General features: G+C 44.5%; 1 protein-coding gene across 1 annotated transcript in view; it reads right to left on the bottom strand.

The window, feature by feature from the left end:
• zbtb14 (zinc finger and BTB domain containing 14) overlaps positions 1–843 on the bottom strand; it is a 15,559-nt gene extending 14,716 nt beyond the window's left edge. Inside the window, exon 1 of the mRNA XM_020657535.3 lies at positions 660–843. The gene's annotated coding sequence lies outside the window, so the exon portion shown is untranslated. The remainder of the gene's footprint in view (positions 1–659) is intronic.
• Between the last annotated feature and the right edge of the window lie 5,862 nt (positions 844–6,705).

A 6,705-nucleotide genomic window follows, 5' to 3' on the forward strand; every position in this document is an offset into this window, starting at 1 on the left:
GTGTGTGTGTGACTCTGTGTGTGTGTGTGTGTGTGTGTGTCTCTGTGTGTGTGTGTGTGTCTCTGTGTGTGTGTGTGTCTCTGTGTGTGTGTGTGTGTGTGTGTGTGTGTGTGTGTGTGTCTGTGTGTGTGTGTGTGTGTGTGTGTGTGTGTGTGTGTGTGACTCTGTGTGTGTGTGTGTGTGTGTGTGTGTGTGTGTGTGTGTGTGTGTGTGTGTGTGTGTGTGTGTGTGTGTGTGACTCTGTGTGTGTGTGTGTGTGTCTCTGTGTGTGTGTGTGTGTGTGTGTGTGTGTGTGTGTGTGTGTGTGTGTGTGACTCTGTGTGTGACTCTGTGTGTGTGTGTGTGTGTGTGTGTGTGTGTGTGTGTGTGTGTGTGTGTGTGTGTTAAATGGCGGACACAGATGCTCCGCTCAGACTCAAAATGGCGTCTCTCTCTCTCCTTCACCGTCTTCTCTCCGGTAAAGTCACCACCGGCCGGACGGGGAGCGGGCCGCGTGCCTGCTGCGCTCCGCCGTCCTCGGGACCGACACACAGGCACGCGAGCAGCGGCGCCGCGGCCTCGAGACGGGGCTCGAGCGGCCATGAACGCGCAGGACATCCCGCGGAAGAGGAAACGAAACGGGGGACGAGGAGAGCGCGAGGCCGGCAGCGGGCTCTTACCGTCACAGAGACCCGGTAGACCCGGTAGACCCGGTGCGAGCGTGTTCCTCCGGGTGTGTCAGCGCCGGGATCCGGTACACACTTTGTCCGGTTGTTGTTGTTGTTGATGATGAGGACGAGCAGCACGCACACACTGCAGGGGCACGCAGGCAGCGGGCCAAAGATCCTCTGTGGACGAGACGGATCACTACCTCTCACGCATGCGCACTGCCCCTCGCCAGGAAACTTTCAGGCTGTTTTGTAGTTTTCTGACAACGGAAGTGATCTTGTTAGTTTCTCTGAGACGATTTAAATGATCATTGATTAACTACAAACACAAAAAGTATTCTATAAAGGATGTTTAATCCTTTTATCAATACTACATAAATTAAAAAGATCCTTAATAAAGGAGATGATCCAACGTTATAAAAAAGAAGAGATGAAACACTTCATTAATAAAAGAACAGAGCTTGTATTAGTTTTAAAGTTAAAAATGTAAGACCTTCTTCCCTTTAAACATGTTGGGTTATGTGGATGCTTGTTTCTAAACTTTTTCATTTTAAGCCCCTTTTACACATTCTACAACATTCAGGACATTCTACCTCCATCATCTTCCGACTATTAAAATCTCTGTCTCACCTGTGTCATTAGTCTCACCTGTGTCTTTAGTCTCACTTGTGTCTTTAGTCTCACTTGTGTCTTTAGTCTCACTTGTGTCTTTGTCTCACCTGTGTCTCTTTAGTCTCACCTGTGTCTTTTTAGTCTCACTTGTGTTTTTAGTCTCACCTGTGTCTCTTTAGTCTCACCTGTGTCTTTTTAGTCTCACTTGTGTTTTTAGTCTCACCTGTGTCTCTTTAGTCTCACCTGTGTCTTTAATCTCACCTGTCTCTAGTCTCACCTTTGTCTTTAGTCTCACTTGTGTCTGTGTCTTTAGTCTCACCCGTTTCTTTAGTCTCACCTGTGTCTTTAATCTCACCTGTCTCTAGTCTCACCTTTGTCTTTAGTCTCACTTGTGTCTGTGTCTTTAGTCTCACCCGTTTCTTTAGTCTCACCTGTGTCTTTACTCTCACCTGTGTCATTAGTCTCACCTGTGTCTCTTTAGTCTCACCTGTCTCTTTAGTCTCACTTGTGTCTCTTTAGTCTCACCTGTCTTTTTCGTCTCACCTGTGTCTTTAGTCTCACCTGTGTCTCTTTAGTCTCACCTGTGTCTTTTTAGTCTCACTTGTGTTTTTAGTCTCACCTGTGTCTCTTTAGTCTCACCTGTGTCTTTTTAGTCTCACTTGTGTTTTTAGTCTCACCTGTGTCTCTTTAGTCTCACCTGTGTCTTTAATCTCACCTGTCTCTAGTCTCACCTTTGTCTTTAGTCTCACTTGTGTCTGTGTCTTTAGTCTCACCCGTTTCTTTAGTCTCACCTGTGTCTTTAATCTCACCTGTCTCTAGTCTCACCTTTGTCTTTAGTCTCACTTGTGTCTGTGTCTTTAGTCTCACCCGTTTCTTTAGTCTCACCTGTGTCTTTACTCTCACCTGTGTCATTAGTCTCACCTGTGTCTCTTTAGTCTCACCTGTCTCTTTAGTCTCACTTGTGTCTCTTTAGTCTCACCTGTCTCTTTCGTCTCACCTGTGTCTTTAGTCTCACCTGTGTCTCTTTAGTCTCACCTGTCTCTTTCGTCTCACCTGTGTCATTAGTCTCACCTGTGTCTCTTTAGTCTCACCTGTCTCTTTAGTCTCACCTGTGTCTCTTTAGTCTCACCTGTCTCTTTCGTCTCACCTGTGTCTTTAGTCTCACCTGTGTCTCTTTAGTCTCACCTGTCTCTTTCGTCTCACCTGTGTCTTTAATCTCACCTGTCTCTTTAGTCTCACGTGTGTCTTTAGTCTCACTTGTGTCTTTAGTCTCACTTGTGTCTTTAGTCTCACTTGTGTCTTTGTCTCACCTGTGTCTCTTTAGTCTCACCTGTGTCTTTTTAGTCTCACTTGTGTTTTTAGTCTCACCTGTGTCTCTTTAGTCTCACCTGTGTCTTTTTAGTCTCACTTGTGTTTTTAGTCTCACCTGTGTCTCTTTAGTCTCACCTGTGTCTTTAATCTCACCTGTCTCTAGTCTCACCTTTGTCTTTAGTCTCACTTGTGTCTGTGTCTTTAGTCTCACCCGTTTCTTTAGTCTCACCTGTGTCTTTAATCTCACCTGTCTCTAGTCTCACCTTTGTCTTTAGTCTCACTTGTGTCTGTGTCTTTAGTCTCACCCGTTTCTTTAGTCTCACCTGTGTCTTTACTCTCACCTGTGTCATTAGTCTCACCTGTGTCTCTTTAGTCTCACCTGTCTCTTTAGTCTCACTTGTGTCTCTTTAGTCTCACCTGTCTCTTTCGTCTCACCTGTGTCTTTAGTCTCACCTGTGTCTCTTTAGTCTCACCTGTCTCTTTCGTCTCACCTGTGTCATTAGTCTCACCTGTGTCTCTTTAGTCTCACCTGTCTCTTTAGTCTCACCTGTGTCTCTTTAGTCTCACCTGTCTCTTTCGTCTCACCTGTGTCTTTAGTCTCACCTGTGTCTCTTTAGTCTCACCTGTCTCTTTCGTCTCACCTGTGTCTTTAATCTCACCTGTCTCTTTAGTCTCACGTGTGTCTTTAGTCTCACTTGTGTCTTTAGTCTCACCTGTGTCTTTAGTCTCACTTGTGTCTCTTTAGTCTCACCTGTGTCATTAGTCTCACCTGTGTCTTTACTCTCACCTGTGTCTTTAGTCTCACCTGTGTCTCTTTAGTCTCACCTGTGTCTTTAGTCTCACCTGTGTCTCTTTTAGTCTCACCTGTCTCTTTAGTCTCACGTGTGTCTTTAGTCTCACCTGTCTCTTTAGTCTCACCTGTGTCTTTAGTCTCACTTGTGTCTTTGTCTCACCTGTGTCTCTTTAGTCTCACCTGTGTCTTTTTAGTCTCACTTGTGTTTTTAGTCTCACCTGTGTCTCTCTAGTCTCACCTTTGTCTTTAGTCTCACTTGTGTCTGTGTCTTTAGTCTCACCCGTTTCTTTAGTCTCACCTGTGTTTCTTTAGTCTCACCTGTCTCTTTAGTCTCACCTGTGTCTATAGTCTCACCTGTCTCTTTAGTCTCACCTGTGTCTTTAGTCTCACTTGTGTCTTTAGTCTCACCTGTGTCTTTAATCTCACCTGTCTCTTTAGTATCACTTGTGTCTTTAGTCTCACATGTCTCTTTAGTCTCACCTGTCTCTTTAGTCTCACCTGTGTCTTTACTCTCACTTTTGTCTTTAGTCTCACCTGCCTCTTTAGTCTCACCTGTCTCTTTAGTCTCTCCTGTGTCTTTAGTCTCACCTGTCTCACCTGTGTCTTTAGTCTCACTTGTGTCTTTAGTCTGACCTGTGTCTTTAATCTCACCTGTATCTTTAGTCTCACCTGTGTCGTTAATCTCACCTGTCTCTTTAGTCTCACTTGTGTCTTTAGTCTCACCCGTCTCTTTAGTCTCACCTGTCTCTTTAGTCTCACCTGTCTCTTTAGTCTAAACTGTGTCTTTAGTCTCACCTGTCTCTTTAGTCTCACCAGTGTCTTTGTCTCACCTGTGTCTTTGTCTCACCTGTGTCTTTGTCTCACCTGTGTCTCTTTAGTCTCACCTGTCTCTTTAGTCTCACTTGTCTCTAGTCTCACCTGTGTTTTTAGTCTCACCTGTGTCTTTAGTCTCACCTGTGTCTCTTTAGTCTCACCTGTGTCTCTTTAGTCTCACTTGTCTCTTTAGTCTCACCTGTGTCTCTTTAGTCTCACCTGTGTCTTTAGTCTCACCTGTCTCTTTAGTCTCACCTGTGTCTTTAGTCTCACCTGTCTCTTTAGTCTCACCTGTGACTTTAGTCTCACCTGTCTCTTTAGTCTCACCTGTCTCTTTAGTCTCACTTGTCTCTAGTCTCACCTGTGTTTTTAGTCTCACCTGTGTCTTTAGTCTCACCTGTGTCTCTTTAGTCTCACCTGTGTCTCTTTAGTCTCACTTGTCTCTTTAGTCTCACCTGTGTCTCTTTAGTCTCACCTGTGTCTTTAGTCTCACCTGTCTCTTTAGTCTCACCTGTGTCTTTAGTCTCACCTGTCTCTTTAGTCTCACCTGTGACTTTAGTCTCACCTGTGTCTTTAATCTCACCTGTCTCTTTAGTCTCACCTGTCTCTTTAGTCTCACCTGTGACTTTAGTCTCACCTGTCTCTTTAGTCTCACCTGTGACTTTAGTCTCACCTGTGTCTTTAGTCTCACCTGCCTCTTTAGTCTCACCTGTCTCTTTAGTCTCTCCTGTGTCTTTAGTCTCACCTGTCTCACCTGTCTCACCTGTGTCTTTGGTCTCACCTGTGTCTCTTTAGTCTCACCTGTGTCTTTAGTCTCACTTGTGTCTTTAGTCTCACCTGTCTCTTTTAGTCTCACCTGTCCCTTTGTCTCACCTGTGTCTTTAGTCTCACCTGTGTCTTTAGTCTCACCTGTCTCTTTAGTCTCACTTGTGTCTTTAGTCTCACCAGTCTCTTTAGTCTCACCTGTCTCTTTAGTCTCACTTGTGTCTTTAGTCTCACCTGTCTCTTTAGTCTCACCTGTCTCTTTAGTCTAAACTGTGTCTTTAGTCTCACCTGTGTCTCTTTAGTCTCACCAGTGTCTCTTTAGTCTCACCTGTCTCTTTAGTCTCACCTGTGTCTTTGTCTCACCTGTGTCTCTTTAGTCTCACCTCTCTCTTTAGTCTCACCTGTCTCTTTAGTCTCACCTGTGTCTCTTTAGTCTCACCTGTGTCTTTAATCTCACCTGTCTCTTTAGTCTAAACTGTGTCTTTAGTCTCACCTGTCTTTTTAGTCTCATCAGTGTCTTTGTCTCACCTGTGTCTCTTTAGTCTCACCTGTCTTTTTAGTCTCACCTGTGTCTCTTTAGTCTCACCTGTCTCTTTAGTCTCACTTGTCTCTTTAGTCTCACCTGTGTCTTTAGTCTCACCTGTGTCTTTGTCTCACCTGTGTCTTTTTAGTCTCACTTGTGTTTTTAGTCTCACCTGTGTCTCTTTAGTCTCACCTGTCTCTAGTCTCACCTTTGTCTTTAGTCTCACTTGTGTCTGTGTCTTTAGTCTCACCCGTTTCTTTAGTCTCACCTGTGTCTCTTTAGTCTCACCTGTCTCTTTAGTCTCACCTGTGTCTTTAGTCTCACCTGTGTCTTTAATCTCACCTGTCTCTTTGTCTCACCTGTGTCTTTAATCTCACCTGTCTCTTTAGTCTCACTTGTGTCTTTAGTCTCACCTGTGTCTCTTTAGTCTAAACTGTGTCTTTAGTCTCACCTGTCTTTTTAGTCTTACCAGTGTCTTTGTCTCACCTGTGTCTCTTTAGTCTCACCTGTCTTTTTAGTCTCACCTGTGTCTTTAGTCTCACCAGTGTCTCTTTAGGCTCACCTGTATCTTTAGTCTCACCTGTCTCTTTGTCTCACCTGTGTCTCTTTAGTCTCACCTGTCTCTTTAGTCTCACTTGTCTCTAGTCTCACCTGTGTCTTTAGTCTCACTTGTGTCTTTAGTCTTACCCGTTTCTTTAGTCTCACCTGTGTTTCTTTAGTCTCACCTGTCTCTTTAGTCTCACCCGTGTCTCTTTAGTCTCACCTGTCTCTTTAGTCTAAACTGTGTCTTTAGTCTCACCTGTCTTTTTAGTCTCATCAGTGTCTTTGTCTCACCTGTGTCTCTTTAGTTTCACTTGTGTCTTTAGTCTCACCTGTGTCTTTAGTCTCACCAGTGTCTCGTTAGTCTCACCAGTGTCTCTTTAGTCTCACCTGTCTCTTTCGTCTCACCTGTGTCTTTAGTCTCACCTGCGTCTCTTTAGTCTCACCTGTGTCTCTTTAGTCTCACCTGTGTCTTTAGTCTCACCTGTGTCTTTAGTCTCACTTGTGTCTTTAGTCTAACCTGTCTCTTTTAGTCTCACCTGTCCCTTTGTCTCACCTGTGTCTCTTTAGTCTCACCTGTATCTTTAGTCTCACTTGTGTCTCTTTAGTCTCACCTGTCTCTTTAGTCTCACCTGTGTCTTTGTCTCACTTGTGTCTCTTTAGTCTCACCTGTCTTTTTAGTCTCACCTGTCCCTTTGTCT

Source organism: Labrus bergylta, chromosome 20 (assembly GCF_963930695.1).
Source record: "Labrus bergylta chromosome 20, fLabBer1.1, whole genome shotgun sequence".
NCBI lineage: Eukaryota > Metazoa > Chordata > Actinopteri > Labriformes > Labridae > Labrus > Labrus bergylta.